Source organism: Sorex fumeus, unplaced genomic scaffold, assembly GCF_029834395.1.
Source record: "Sorex fumeus unplaced genomic scaffold, SorFum_2.1 ptg000007l, whole genome shotgun sequence".
In the NCBI taxonomy this organism is placed as follows: Eukaryota; Metazoa; Chordata; class Mammalia; order Eulipotyphla; family Soricidae; genus Sorex; species Sorex fumeus.
Genome location: NW_026606064.1, coordinates 41,028,358 through 41,044,367, shown reverse-complemented (window position 1 = coordinate 41,044,367; position 16,010 = coordinate 41,028,358). Strand labels below are relative to the sequence as shown.

The 16,010-nt window shown below is 36.7% G+C and overlaps 1 protein-coding gene across 1 annotated transcript in view; it reads right to left on the bottom strand.

The window, feature by feature from the left end:
• The window catches only part of PLD5 (phospholipase D family member 5), a 493,931-nt gene that overhangs the window by 215,258 nt on the left and 262,663 nt on the right, over nucleotides 1-16,010 (bottom strand). The window lies entirely within an intron of this gene.

The following is a 16,010-nucleotide window of genomic DNA, read 5'->3' as shown; positions in this document are numbered from 1 at the left end:
TTTAGTAATATATTTCTCTAGCATCCACTTGGGAACAGTGTAATTATTTTATTGTTAATTTATTGTTTTTGAGTGCAGGGCTCAAATTCAGGGCCTCACACCAGCAAGGTATGTACTCCAGTACTGAATAACATCCAATCTCTGTCCTCCACTCCATATCTCTGTGAACTGGTGAGACTATAATTTTTGCATACTTTCAGAATCCAGTACACTGTTGGATATAATATTAAAACTTCATAAATGGCATTATTATTGTTTAATATTATCCCTAGTCTAGACATAAAGTAGTATTAAGGGGAAAGAAACCTTCTTACTGCAGGACTTTATGAGTCAAAAGTAAGAAATCAAGAAAATAATAGTGATAACAGAGTCTCAGTAGACTAAAAGTTATATCTTAATAAATGTGTATGCTTTTTCTATGATTCACATATAACACATGTGATGTGTTTGCTTGATTTTCCTTGGTGTTGTAATTGAGGTTGCTCTGTTTGATTTCTGAATATTCTGGTGACACATAACCATTTTTAATGAATCACCATGAGATACAGTTATAGATTTACAAACTTTCATGATTATGTTTCAGTCATATAATGATTGAATACCTATCCCTCCAACAGTGCCAATTCTCCACCAACAATGTTCCTAGGATCCCTCATGCCATCCCCATCCTATCTGCCTCCCACCACACCGCTTGCCTCTGTGGCAGGCACATTCCCTTTTACCCGCTCTCTTCTTTGGAGTGTTATGGTTTGCAATACAGATACTAAGTGGCCATCATGTTTGGTCCATAGTCTACTTTCATCACACATCTCCTATCTGGAGCAAACCCTCCAAGCATCATTTGTGGAATCTAGAGTAACATGATGGGAAACTAATACTCAAGGATAGTAGAGATAAAGAAGAGGAGGAAACATAACTTTTTAATAAAGGTATGAACAAGTTTGGGAGAGAGCTAAAAATATTGGAGCACATGGTTAATATGCTGTAGCCCCAGCTTTGTTTACTAGCACCACATGATCCCTTAAGAAGTGAGACAGAAGTTGCCCTTGAGTACCTATGTACTGCAGAGTATGATCCTAAAACAAACTAAACATATATATATATATATATATATATATATATATATATATATTGCTTTTTGGGTCATACCCAGCTATGCACAGGGGTTACTCCGGGCTTTGCACTCAGGAATTACTCCTAGTGGTGCTCAGAGAGTCTTGTGGAATTTATATGGGTTGCTGGGAATTGAACCTCGGTCAGTTGCATGCAAGCAAATACCCTACCCACTGTGCTATCACTTTAGACCCCACTAAACAAATATTTTAAAAATTTTGATAAATGGATAAACATTATTTTTCAGTTTAGGAAATTTAAATACTTTTGCAACTCTTAAAGGAAAACACAAAATCCTTTTTTCTCTTTTCTGATCATTTAAAAATATTTTTAAGTTTAGACACCATGATTTACAATACTTAATGACAAGTTCCCATACACAAAATATTCTAAATAACATTTTCTACCAGAGTGTTACTCACTTCAAACTCTTTTGAAGATATCTTGAAGTATTTCTAGAACAGAGATATTTTTTGCCATGTACTCGAGTTCTAGGTATATAATCATGACTTAAGAATTATGTAAAATTCTTTTTAACTACATAAATTTTTGGTTTCTAATACATAATCCAAATATTTTAATGCAATGTAGATGAGATTTTATTTAGGCAGCATTATAAATAGAATATCACTACTTAAATACTATAAGGTTCACTTGATGAATCTAGAAAATTAGTCAGTATGAGTCTAGGATATATGTCTCAGAGATATTTTTGGTGAGCCAATCACATTACCACTACTTTCTTTATCTACGAAAGTTTTTAACATTGGTTGAACTCTATGAGCCATGTCACGCAAAAAATTATGTACTGCACAGAAGTGACCATGATAATTGTTCCTAGTCCTGTGGAATTTCTTCATGTATGTATGTATGTATGTATGTATTGTTTTTAACAGTTTTCACAGTTTACTTACAAATAGAACTGAACAATACAATGTATCTACACCCAAAGATTTGGCCACAAACTGGGTATTGCACCAGACAATTGCCTAGCACTCAAGGGACCAGAAGCACCTTCCTGATAACACCAGCTTGCTTTGTTTTATGGAGGAAGGAGAAGTTTAGGGTGTGTGTGTGGGGGGGGAGGGGAGCAGGGGGTGGGGCAAATGGCTGGAACTGCAGGACCCCAATCTACAAGTTGCACCAATGGATGTCTAGCACAGAGAGTCTTGTGGAATTTATAATTAGAGAGCTTGTTTCACACCTAAATTATTTCGAAGGAAGTAAATTCAAGGAAATGACAAAACACGTATAAGAAGATTAATTAGACAATGCATCATCTAAGTACTATTATAGCATAAATTATGAAGAAAGATAAATATACTTGAGGGAAACTGGAATTAGAAGAAACAGGATCTGAGTGAATCATCAAATACAGAATTTTATGGGTATTTAAAAGAGAAAAATATTTTACGTAGAGGGAGATGCTTGTAAGAAACCACGTATTTGTGAATTAGTGAGTCACAAGATCTATAAGGTATCTGAATTATGGCAGTTTCTAATATTTTTTCACTGTGAACAAGGAAGAGAAGTAAAAACGTAATTTTGATGTATTTGGGAATAACCATATATATTTTAGGTGTCAACTCTGACAGCGTTCTTGTGTGCTACTAGAATGAAAGAGATAAGCAAAAGACAAATCAGATGAGAAGTAATTACAATAAATTAGAAAAGAAAAACATGAAATTTTAGTTAGGTTAACAGAAATATAATGATGCACGATTTTAATGAAAATATTAGAAAAAAAGAAATATTTAGTGCTTGGTGATTATGAGGAAATATGTAAAAGAGAAATTTATGGAAATCAACAATGGCAGATTTTCTTGCAGGGCAATACATTCCTTTAACTAGAATAATATAATCACCTTCAAATGTCTCATTCAATTAATTCTTTCTCCTCTCCAAACCATTTTACATGCTACAATTAGAGTAAAAAACCATAAATATAAACACTTGATGTCTGATCAAAATGTCCTAAGGAATCTTCATTATCCTTAGAACATACAGCATGGATAACAAGTGTTTACTCCCCTTTTATTATACTTGTAGGATAACACTGATCTGTCCTTCTTGCTTAGCCTCAGGTAGTTTAGGTTTATTGGGCTGCTCTCATCACAGTGTTCCCCTTCCTCTGTGTTTACTTGTAACTTCTTTCTTTGTGCTCTGTTGACTTGCAAATATTGTTTTTCTTTTCTCTCTAAGTCCTTTGCATAGTTTATTCAGAGCAAGGTCCTTTTTGTATGAACACAAGAAGATATGCTTTTGTAATGTAACTCTCAGTGAGATTTCCCTCCTGGGCATCTGTTCTCTCACCTAAAACTCAGCTGCCTTTACTTCCTAGCGCCCCCAAAAGCAGGATCCTGACAAGAGACTGGATGGAACCAGGGCAAGCGGTAAGCTATGTGCTACCCTGACATCAAGATGGGCCTGGCCAAAGTGCCGTAATGCTTAACTAAAAGTTAAGAGCTTGGTCACGGACAAATGCTGTCAAGATCCAAAAAGTAATAAGTAGATTTGGACCCTGCTAGGGTTAGGAATGATTAATCTGACCTGAGCACTGTAGTCTGAGTCTGTGGCAAGATGTTTCCAGGAGAGCTGCCCTACAAGCCTCAATGTTATCTCTTACTGTGTCCATAGTTATTGGACTGAAGAAAAGAGAAAAACACCTTAGGAGGTATTTTGCCCTTGGGCAGTCAGGAAGGGCTTTGGAATGTCTTTTAGGTGGTGTTCTCTTTGAACTTGGTGGGCCCTCAGGAAGGGCTTTCTTATGTTGATTTGGCTACCTGACAGGGGCAATGTCAGGCTGGAGAGATAAGGGAGTGGGAGAGAGAAGCCTGGGGGAGACATGAGTGAATGAAGAGAGGATTGGAATAAACTGCAACTAAGACCAACCAGCCTGGCTCTTGCTTCTTCCTTCATCTGCCCTTGGCTAACAGCCATCCCAATCCAGGCCACACACAGTAGCTCAAGAGCACTGAACGTGGGCGGTGAGACAGCCATCCAGAGAGCCCGTGAACAAACATCCTTCAGCTTGTTTAGTTTTTTTACAATACTCATCCCTTAACAAATTACTTGTTTGACATTAAAATACTTAGAGATTGTTTGGGCAAAATGGGTTGAAGTCCAACAAAACTGTCAAAAACACAAAATGGAAATAAACTGGTATTCAAGGAGTGCCAACCAGAGTAACTCAGAACAAAACCACACCATGATATTTTGTAATCAAAATGGCAAGAATCAAAGACAGAGACAGACTCTTTACAGTTATAAGACAGGAACAAAATCTCACTTAAAAGAGACAACATATCACATACACAGTAGGTAACTCAAGAAAAACTCTAGAGACTAGGGCAACTTGGAGGGGTCAGATTGAGTTTCCCTCCCCATCCCAACAGAGCCCCAGCAGTCGAAAACCTCCAGAACCTAACCAAGGCCATGCTCACAGCTGTTCTCCACAGGTGAGTCAATCTGAAGAAAGACCTAGGTATGTGGGATCCATGACTGAAATCTCTAAGCTTGCTCGGGAGCAGGAATGGGCCTCCACTACCCCCTCCCCCCACCATCTCCCAGGTTTACCAGCAACTTGTCAGTCACACCCACAAACTTCTCCTTGTACCATATAATCTTATCAAAAGCTACGATCCAGAGACTCAGAAAATAATGTTCTCGGAAGAGAGCAATATAGGCCTTAAACATGAGTAAATCTGCTGTATAATCATATTCTAAATTTTAGAATTTTTGACCTCTTATACTCTACACTGCTCATGTATCAAGAGCAGCACACAACATTTGGTTGGGTTTAACAAACATGTTTGTAATCTCTTATACAAGGGCTAAATGGCTCCAGGATGAAATACAACAGTCTTCATACACTTTCCTCTAAGAAAACTTTCATTGGACCATTTTTAGCAGATTATCATAAAAATCAATACAAAAATAATTGCTTTGTTCTGTTTTGGGGGTACAGTTTGGGATTTGGGATGGGAACATTTGAAACATGGTGGGAAGGTGCAATGGTGATGGAATTGGTTTTTGAATATTATATGTAATCAATTATTGTAAACAACTTTATAAAGATAAAATTTATTTTAAAAAAAGGAGAAAAACTCTACAAGCAAGAAAATAATGGAATAACATACACAAAGTATTAAATAAAAAGTACTTCCAACCAAGTATCCTCTACTTAGCAAGATTGTGACTCATACTGGAAGAAAGAATACAAACATTCTTAAATAGAAATTGAAGAGATATTTGGAATCTAACTCAGCACTGGCAAGGACATTAAAAGGTCTTATTAAAATGATAATATCACATAGCATGATAAACCAAGCATCACATGACAGCAGATATTTTCATATCAATAATTTGCTTCAATGCCAATGCACTGAACACACCCATAAAATGACAGAGTAGGAGAATAGATCAGGAAACAAAACCTAACCTTCTATTGTTATAGAATACAAACTTAAATTCTTATGATAAGAACAGGCTCAGATTCAATGTCTCGGAGATAATTGTACAGGTTAATTGCAGACAGAAAAAAAGCAGGACCAGCCCTGATTATATAAGATAGGAAAGAACATTAAATACTGGTTAAGGATCAATAAATCATGAGAACTTAACTCTCATCAACATACAGGCACCAAGTGAAGGGGCAGAAAAGTTTATGAAGCAACTGCTAAAAGGCCTAAGAAAATACATAGATGGCAGCACAATAATGGTGAAGTGATACATTATTGGACAGATCAACCAGGCAAAACACTACTAAAGTAAACAAGTCCTAAATAAAGAAATGGAAGAACTGAGTCTAACAGACATATTCGGGACCGTCTACTCCCAAATAACTTAATACATCATAATCCATGTTTTGTTCCTCCATGGCAAATGGAGCATTCTCCAGGATAGATCACATGCTGAGACAGAGCAAAAACATCCATTAAATCACAAAAATAGAAATTATACCATAGAGGTGCCTTCCTGTTTACTTTCTCTGCTTGACTCACCGCCCCAGAGGCCTCTTTTGTAAATTTTTTAGCACAGGTACTATTAACTCTAAATACCTTGGAAGAATTCAAAAGCATCTATGAACTTTGTCTTCATTTATCCAAATCTCTAACTGAAAGTTAATATTACTTTCAGTAATGAAGATGGGCATAGAAATATTGAAAGAATCTTTGAATATGTCATTATTAAAAATTTTTTGTTTTTTTGGTTTTGCGGTCTCACCCAATAGAGCTCAGGGCTTATTCCTGGTTCTACACTCAGAGATCACTCCTGGTGGGCTCAGGGACCAATATGGGCTGACAGGGTTCAAATCTAGCCAGCCATGTACAAGGCAAAAATCCCACCCACTGCTCTATATTTATGACCCCCCAAATTTTTAGACTATAGTATTTGTGTCGGGTTGGAGCAATAGCACAGCAGGTAGGGCATTTGCCTTGCATGCAGCCAACATGGCCGACCTGAGTTCGATTCCTCCGCCCCTCTCGGAGAGCCTGGCAAACTACGGAGAGTATCTCGCCCACACGGCAAAGCCTGACAAGCTACCTGTGGCATATTCTATATGCCAAACACAGTAACAATTGTCACAATGGAGACTTTACTAGGCCTGCTCGAGAAAATCAATGAACAACAGGAGTGACAGTATTTGTTATTGCTCAAGTCTCCAAAAATTTTATTGATACTTAGTAACTAAACCATATAGCATATATATTAAAGCTCATATATATGTATATATATATGTGACAAGTTTATTTTTAAATGCATCTTTGAAACTTTATTTCAACATAATTATTTCCTTTGTAAGTCTATATAGTATGATTTATATTACACATTTAAAAAATCAAAGGAAAGAGTCAATAGGTTTCATTATGCTACCAAAGAGCTCTATAATATACAAGTGATATGAAAAATACCTTTTCTTTTTTTTCATTAATTTTTATTAGTGAAACACCATGAGGTACAGTTGTAGACTTACAAATTTTTGTGCTTGGGTTTCAATTATACAATGATCAAGTACCCATCCCTACACCAGTGCCCATTCTCCACCACAAATGATCCCAGTATCCCTCCCACCAGCCATCCCCCCATCCCACCCTGCCTCTGTGGCAGGGCATTCCCTTTTGTTCCCTCTCTCCTTTTGGGTGCTGTGGTTTTCAAAAGAGGCACTGAGTGGCAATCATGTTCAGTCTATAGTCTACTTTCATCATGCTTCTCCCATCCTGGAAGGATTCTCCCAAAACCCTTTACTTGGTGCTCCCTTCTCTATCTGAGCTGTCTTTTCCCCTAGCATGTGTGGCTGGCCTCCAAAGCCATGGAGTAAACCTCCTGGAAAAATACCCCTTTTCTAACCCCCTTTTTTCTGCTTCACATGCATTATTATACTTTTCTCATTATAGAAACACTGGAAGTATAAAATTATCGAGAGTTTTTCATAAAAGACTATTGTATCAAAACCAAATCATAATAAAAATTTATTAACTTTTGTTTAGTATAGACAGTGGAGTAAGTGTAAAAGAAAAAAATACTGGGATGGAAATAATAGGAGTGTAAAATTCCCAGGAAGCCAAGACCAATTTTTAACTATTTGTTATGAAATAACAAAGCAAAATGTGAATTTGTACTAAAAATGAAAATACATACATCAGTGAATAACTTATATTGGGGCATTGAATTTGGGACAAACTGTTCAGTTTCTTGGCATTTTACCTGGAAATCTCAAGTTTTCCTCATAACACTCCTTTTCCTTTCCCACAGTTAGGAAAGGCCCCTGGAAATCAGTTTTGAAATGCCATGACTTGTTTTTGTGAGCTATCATTTAATTTCCTTTAACAACTAATGGCTGGCTATTCTCCAAAGGATTTATCTAGTTAGCATATTCCAAAACTCATCTTTCTTGAATAACCACGCATACTCTTTTCAAGCAAGGAAAGATATAGGCAGATATCATTAAAATTCGCCTTTGAGAAAATCCCTGGAATGTGAGATTACATTGTCTAGAACTGTGCCCAGTGGTTGCTTACTCTATTTCTGAAACCAAGTAAAAGTTGAATATACAGGAATATGACATAAAGGTATTTCATTGTACTTTGAAATAAGTAACAAATGATTTGAACTGCGTTCAGAAGGCATAGTGGAAAACACGTAAGAAAAAAAGCATTGTACACTGTTAACAGATTTTTAGGTAGAATTCTAGTTGTTCTTATTGTGTGCATTCTGAAAACTTAATGTTATAATCAAATTTTCTTTTTCAACTCAGGAACAATAGTTCTCTGCTAATAAGCTACAAAAAATGCATTTTCTGCATGCTTGTAAGTACAAGAATTTTATAATGTCTTCTACTCAGTGTCCTGGGAAGCTAACTAAGTGATAGAGTACCTTGTAGACAAAGGAAGAATCTGCAGTGCTCCATGAACTGATTGTACTCTGAGATGCACTGCCATTTTGGATTCCTGATACCATAGCCAAATATGTGATCTCCAGTAAGAATAACTAGGTGTCTAAGCTCTGAAACAAATTGTGTGAAACTACAAGGTGAGGAGAGAGGAGAATATCAATTTTTTAAATTTTGGTATTAATTTAGAGAACTGTTTAAAGAAAATGGATTTAGAATCAGGTAGACAGAGTAGAAACATTTATTTCCACTTTTGAAAAAATGTTATTAAAAAATGACAGAGATAATCTATATGAAGGTCTTTGCTCAAACTCTGCACTAAGTAAGCACTAAATAAGTGATACTTTTAAAAGAAAGTACAATATGAACTCTTATAATTCACAAATTTTGGAGTTTTCAAGCTGATGTGACACAGCAACTAAAAAGATTATAAATATACTTATTTTCTCATCTAAAATTCATTTTTACTGTATCTAAATATTTCTAATTACATTATGATATAAAATTTTTGGATTTTTTCATATTACATAATATTTTTTAGAAAAATGAGATTTCAATAGCGCCTGAAAAAAAGGCAGACCAGGGTTGAAGGATAAAAATGGGGACATTGGTGGAAGGAAGTGGACATTGATGAAGGAATTGATATTGGAACACTGTACCCCTAAAATTCAATTGTTGATAACTCTGTAATTCACAGTGATTCAATAAATTTTAAATACTTCATTATGATAGATTTTTAATAATATTTGATATTTAAATTTTTGTGCAATTTTTCATATCGTGATTATGCACATGACATTTGGTACTTTCACAGTATTCCATTTTTGTGTGTTTTAAGTGCGAATAATTAGAATTCAACATTTATTAAAAGAAGTCCTGTTAGCTAAAACCTACATTACTTTCTCGAAGTGAATGTGAACTTTCTTTTATTTCTTTGTGTAATTCATAAAGACTGAATGAACTACATAGGTGTTTGGCAGTCACTTCCTCATATCTTGGCTTTGGGATGGAACTAATCAATGAAGCTGAGACTTAGCTCATGAACACAATTAGATTTTCAAAGCAATATGAGGCAGAATTCACACCTTAATTGTAGATCATCTACTTACATGAACAGGATTTACAATAGGCAAATGTTAACTTTCCCAGACATGTAAGTAAAAGATAACCTGTTACCCACGTGACATATTCGCTAAATTCCTCTGGATATAGGTCACATAAACCCACATAGCCTTGCTCTAATTCAGCTGAGATACATGGTTCACTTTATCCAAGAATTTGTTTCCAGGTGACATTATTTGTATAAACTAACAAAAAATGTTACTGTGTCTGGCATATCGAATACTCTCGGTAGCTTGCCGGGCTCCCCGAGAGGGGCGGAGGAATCGAACTCAGGTCGGCCATGTTGGCTGCGTGCAAGGCAGACGCCCTACCCGCTGTGCTGATGCACTTCTGACTAACAATATCCTGACAATTCTTAAGCTGGCAAAGTGGGCAACATTGTTGAATACTAGTTATAAAATTGCTTTTCCACCAAGTTCGAATTTTCAAAAAAATACAAACCCATGTGTATAGTGTAAGTGTAACATAACAAGTATTATGTTACTATAATGCTGTACTTATAAAGATAATGACAGTTTATCTCTGAATTTTCAGCACACCTGTCGGACAGCTTTGATCTCATTTTTGGACTGATGAGAGCAATGATGGGCAGGTGTCATACAACCTATTAGAATGTCACAGAGTTGGGATTTAATCTCAGGTTTGTTTGATTTCATGTATATTTAAAGCACTATATTTGGTTTACGGAGGTGAAAGATAGTATAATATAGGAAAACAGAAGCAGAGACCCCTAGTGAATAAGGTTAGCTTGGACTGAGGTCTTTGGCAAGTCCAGCTAACAAACTTCCTAGAGGTGAATAACTCCTACCTGAGAACCAGCTAAATGGTTACAGCCAGAAAATCTGACAAGTGTGTACAGTGATAGTACAATTAAGGTTCTTGCTTTGCATGTGGCTGGTTTGGGTTTGATCCCTGGCATCCTGTACAGTTCCTTGAGCCTCCGAGGAATGATCCTTGAGTTAGAGCCAGGAGTAAGCCCTGAGTACAACTAGGTATGGCCTAAAAAACAAACAAAAATTCATTTACAACCCATATTCCACCACCAGATTTAAAGACAAGCAAAAGGAATTTGTGACTAGATTTGAGGAACACAGAAAGACAAGCATTTTTCTGACAAGCTTTGATTATAGAGAACCTCAACCTGCCATTCAGCTCTATTCAACTCTGAGAGTGGGAGACATTCTAATTTGAAGCATGATCACACAGGACGGGAGGTTTTTCAAAATTTAGGCAAAAGCCATTGGGCTATCAGAAAAGCAGTAGCACTGTAGCACTGTCCTCCCATTGCCCATCGATTTGCTCAAGCAAGCACCAGTAACATCTCACAACAAATTGTGAGACTTGTTGTTACTATTTTTTTGCATATCAAATGTCAAATTATATGTCATGGGTAGCTTTCTAGGCTTTTCCGTGTGGGCTAGGTATTCTTGGTAGCTTGCCAGGCTCTTGGAGGGGGCGAAGGAATCAAACCTGTATCTGCCATGTGTAAGACAACTGCCTTACCCTCTGTGCTATCGCTCCAGCCCCTAGAAAAGCAGTACAGAAGATAAATGAACAGACTATTTTGAACCCAATACAGACATAACACAGGGTAGTAGACTTTGTGCTTGCTCTACTGGTCGTCCATCAGCTCTGTTTAAACATTAGGTGGTCTAGCAAAAAAAAAAAAGCTATTTGGCAATAGTAAAAATCAATCCCAATTTGACATGGTTCTGTACAATTAATAACAGTTCCATATTACTGTTTGCTAACAAGACCAGCTTAAGTTTGTATTTATTATCATAGACTGAAACTGGCAGAAGCAGTCCTTCTCTTGCCTCTAGTAACTCATGAAAGCATCGGCTTGATAAACTGAATTGACTGGGAACTAATTTGGGTAACTACAACCCTCAGTTGCTTTCCAGGATGGCCAGACTGTGACAAAAAATCAGTTGTCAGGTAGAGTGTGCTCAAAAGTGCTGAACTCAAGCTTTGCATACGGGAGGTCAAAGTTTGATCCACAGCCCTCCTTATTCCCTCAAGCACTTCTGCAAGTACAGAATTATAAATAGCTTGGAAGCACCACTGAGTATGACATAAAAAAGAAACAAAAACAGAAAGTCAGTTGCCAGATTCCATCAATATTGATGGCCAAACTGACTGGCCCACGTAGCTACAAACCTAGGAGTGGCCAACTGTACATCCATGGCAGCCATCCAGACCATCACATAGGCAGCAGTCTACTCTATCCAATAAAATTATCATTGGTACACTGTTTATATTACTTTGTATCTGGATCTATACTCCTAGACATCAGGTACCAGGATAAAAATGATAAATAAATGAATTCAGTAGCATCAATGGGTGCAGTCACAAGTTCAGAAATGTCCTTCTCTACATCAAAACTTTGTAAACTGCATGAGGGCTTTAAATATATAAAACATTATCAATAAAAAAGAGGAGACTGAAAAGAAATTGAGAAAGCCCAAGGAATTAATGGGATGAAATCAACAGGAAAGATTACTGCCTCTTAGGAATTTCAGATAGAGAAGAAAGAGAGAAAGGTGAAGAATCAGAGTCAGAAAAAATCTCAGAGAACTTCTGGGAATGGTCAAAAGCACAAGAGGTAAAAAAAGAAGTAGTAGTAGGTGGCTGAACACATACAAAGACCAAATTCATAGTGCAAATAAAGAAAATTAGGGAAAGCTCAAGGAACCATCTCAAACTGAAAAATCACCTAAAAACCGTATAAAATGTCAGTGGATTTTTGTATGCCAATAATATCTCTGACAATGGTAGTTGAACTTAACTATCAAAAGAGCAGTGAATGGAAAAAAAGAGAAAAATGCAAGCTTCTCCTGCATATAAAAGAGACATTTGAATTTCTGCAATAAGCAAAGCAACTGAGTGAAGAGGCTGTAAAACAATCAAAGAGGTTTCATTATTGTTTTTATTATAAAACAAACAGTAAATTAAAAAAGGCAGGGGTGGTTATACTAGTATAACATATAGTTTTTAAATTAAAAAAGTAATGAGGGGGTCAAAAAGATAGTAAAGGTGTTATTATCACATGCCTTGCAAGTGATGACTTGAGTTTAAATTCTGAGCACCACATATGGTCTCCTGAACATTGCCAGAAGTAGCTCCTGAGCACCACCAGGTGTGGCCCAAAAATGAGAAATCCAAATCAAAGCTAAAAAAAGAAGTAAAAAGAGGTCACATGATGATCAAGGAATGAGTAGATCAAGACTTAACGATGATTAATATGTATGCACCAACAGAAAGGGCAGCAAATTACTCAAATTACTAACACAAATGAGGCAAGATTTGTTGATAACAACAAATTGATGCAACACAATCATGGTAGAAGAATTTTTAAGAACCCTCTCATCACAGAAAAGATCAACTAAATTTAAAAAATCAAGGAAATGAGTTGTAAATGAATATTTGGAAGGACTATTTCTAACAAACGTAAAGCTCTGAATCCAAAATAGCAGAATACACATTATTCGACATTGCACATGGGACATTTTACAAAACAGATTTTTAGAATGTGATATAATATGAGTGTCCATGAAGTCAATAAAAGAAAAATCATTTCAACCTTTTTCTCAAATCACAACTCCATGTAAAAATTAACCATAAAAGTAAAATCAGGAAAAACTCAAACTGTTGGAGGATAAACAATTGCATTCTAATAACCAGTGATTAAAGACAAACTCAAAGAAATAAAAAGATTCTTCAAAATGAAGATAAAAATTATCTGTGGGACCCAACAAAAACAGTACTTGAGAAAAGTTCAACTAAAATCCAAGGCCAGGGAAAACAGGGGCCAAGAGCATTGGTCAATGATAGGAAGCTTGCCCAAGTGTGTGTGTATGGGGGGAGGCGGGGACAAAGGGCAGTTAGGATAGAAAAAGGACCAGTTTGACAATAGTATTTAGAAATGATCATTTCCATTTCAGACAGGAACTGAGTGTTGAAAGTAGGTCAAGGGATATATATATCTGATGACCTTTCAGTATCATTATTGCAAACCATAAGACCCAAAAGGAAATGGAAAAACAAAGAAAGTGTTTGTGTGTGTGTGTGTGTGTGTGTGTGTGTGTGTGAGAGAGAGAGAGAGAGAGAGAGAGAGAAAGAGGGAGAGAGAGGAGAGAGAGAAAGGGAGGGAGAGAAGGATATATATTTATATATATACATAGAGAGAGAGAAGAGGAGAGGAGAGAGAAAAGAAAAACGCTTTCCATAGCTCGTAGGGGAGAGGGAAATTAGAGACATTGGTGGTGGGAAATTACACTGCTGAAGGGATGGATGTTGGAATATCCTATGACTGAAACTCAATCATGAACAATTTTCAATTTTGTAACTGTGTATCTCACTGTGATTCAATTTAATAAAATAAATTAATTACAAAAAAAAGAGGGGCTTCAAGGGTAATTCCTGAGTGCATGAGCCAGGAGTAACCCCTGTGCATCACTGGGTGTGACCCAAAAAGCAAAAAAAAAAAAAAAAAAAAAAGAAATAGAAGCAGACACAAGGAAATGGAAGAATATTTCACATTCATGGTTGGAGAAATTGTTATCATACTACTCAAAACATTATACCAATTCAATAAAATACCTACTTAAATTACAAAACCATTCTTAGAAAAAAATGTAAAGTTGTGTAGAATCATAAAGACATTTAAACAGCCAAATAAATTCTGATTAACAAGAAGGTTAGAAGTATATTTCATGACATTGAAACTCTATTATACTATAAAGCTATAGTAGTCAAAACTGTGTGATATGGAATAAAAGTAGACTTACAGTAAAATGGAATAGAATTGAGTACCTAGAAGTAAACTCTAAGCTAAATGGGAACTTAGTAAATGGCCAAGGCAATAAGCGCATTAAGTGGAAGAAAAAATAAATAAACCTCATGAAATATGGTAATGGGAAAACAGGATGGTCACATGGAAAAGGAAAGTTGAATCTCTATTTCACACAATACCTGAGTTAATTTAAAATGGAGAAATGGAAGTGATAGTACATCAGGCAGGCTGTGCACACGGCCAACCCAGGTTTGATCTAATTTGCTGTGCTCCTACTGGACTGTCAGTACTGTAAAACTTGGAGATATGCAGATGTGTGTTCCAGGAACTGTGCAATTGGGATGATTCAGCATCTTGGTGTCTCTTCAAGATTAATCATGGAGTTGGGCTATTTGTATGCTAGAGGAAGTCAGGTGTGGGTGGGGCACTGACCCTTTCAGCAGGGTGGGGACTCAGTCAGCTCCCATTCTGAGAAGGTTCCAGAGATATTAAGCTGGAGCTTGAGCTCTACGTATTCAGTTGTCTTTTCAAGAGCAGTTGTGGAGCTGGGCAACTTATATTTTTAATTAGATTTGATGAAGAGCAGACAGTGGCAGAAAAATATAATAGAACTGGGGCCAGAGTATAGAAATGAAAGTAATGTGTTGGTATTATATTCAACTGCTTCAATGCCAGGAACTTCTTATTGTCCCCCAAGCATCAGCTGGAGTGATCCCTAAGTACAGCTGAGGACAAACCTCACCCTCAAATATGACAGGACAAATAATATTAGTCAGAAGATTGGGAAACTCGCTCACCTTTTTCTTGCTGCTCCACCATCCCAGCTGAAGCTTCCCTCCAGCTGACATCATTAGCACTATTGCAGAATGGAAAACAAAGGCCCTCCCTGCCAGGTGGGTCCCAGCATCTCTAAACACGAACTTCACCACACTATGAGTCCACACAACAGCTCCCAAAGTTTCTCAACAAATTACACACTGGTCAGTCATGCTTCTGGTCATTCTGTGAGGACTAGCAGAGAAGAGCAACTATCAACTTAATGCCTCAGCATCTTCCAGGGGGTTAAATGCAAAGACTCACCCCGAGCATAGCAAAGACACTAGATAACCAATGGGGAAAACACATAGAAGCTCACTAAGTTCAATAAGTGAAAACACTATCACTGAAGACATAACACTAAGCTAAGTAAATCATAAAATCAATGTCTTCAGTGACACCATGATGAAGATTATCAGTGAGCTCAAAGAAGTGACAGCACAGGTAGTCAGCAAAGCACAAGAAAGGATGAGAGTAAGAATGTAAAAAAAAAAAACAATAACCAGAAACAAAGAGCATGGTAGGTGGTATAAAAAGAACTCCATAGAAGCTCTCAATAGCAGAGTAACAGAATCAGGGCAAAAGATGAAGGAGCAAGCTTCTGTACATTTCATTGCCCCATTTTTTTTTTATGGGGTTGGATGTTTTCTTCTTGTGGAGTTCAACCAGTACTTTATATATCCTTGATATCAACCCCTTGTCAGATGGGTATTCGGCGAATATCCTTTCCCATTCTGTAGACTATCTTTGTATTTTGGTCACTGTTTCAGA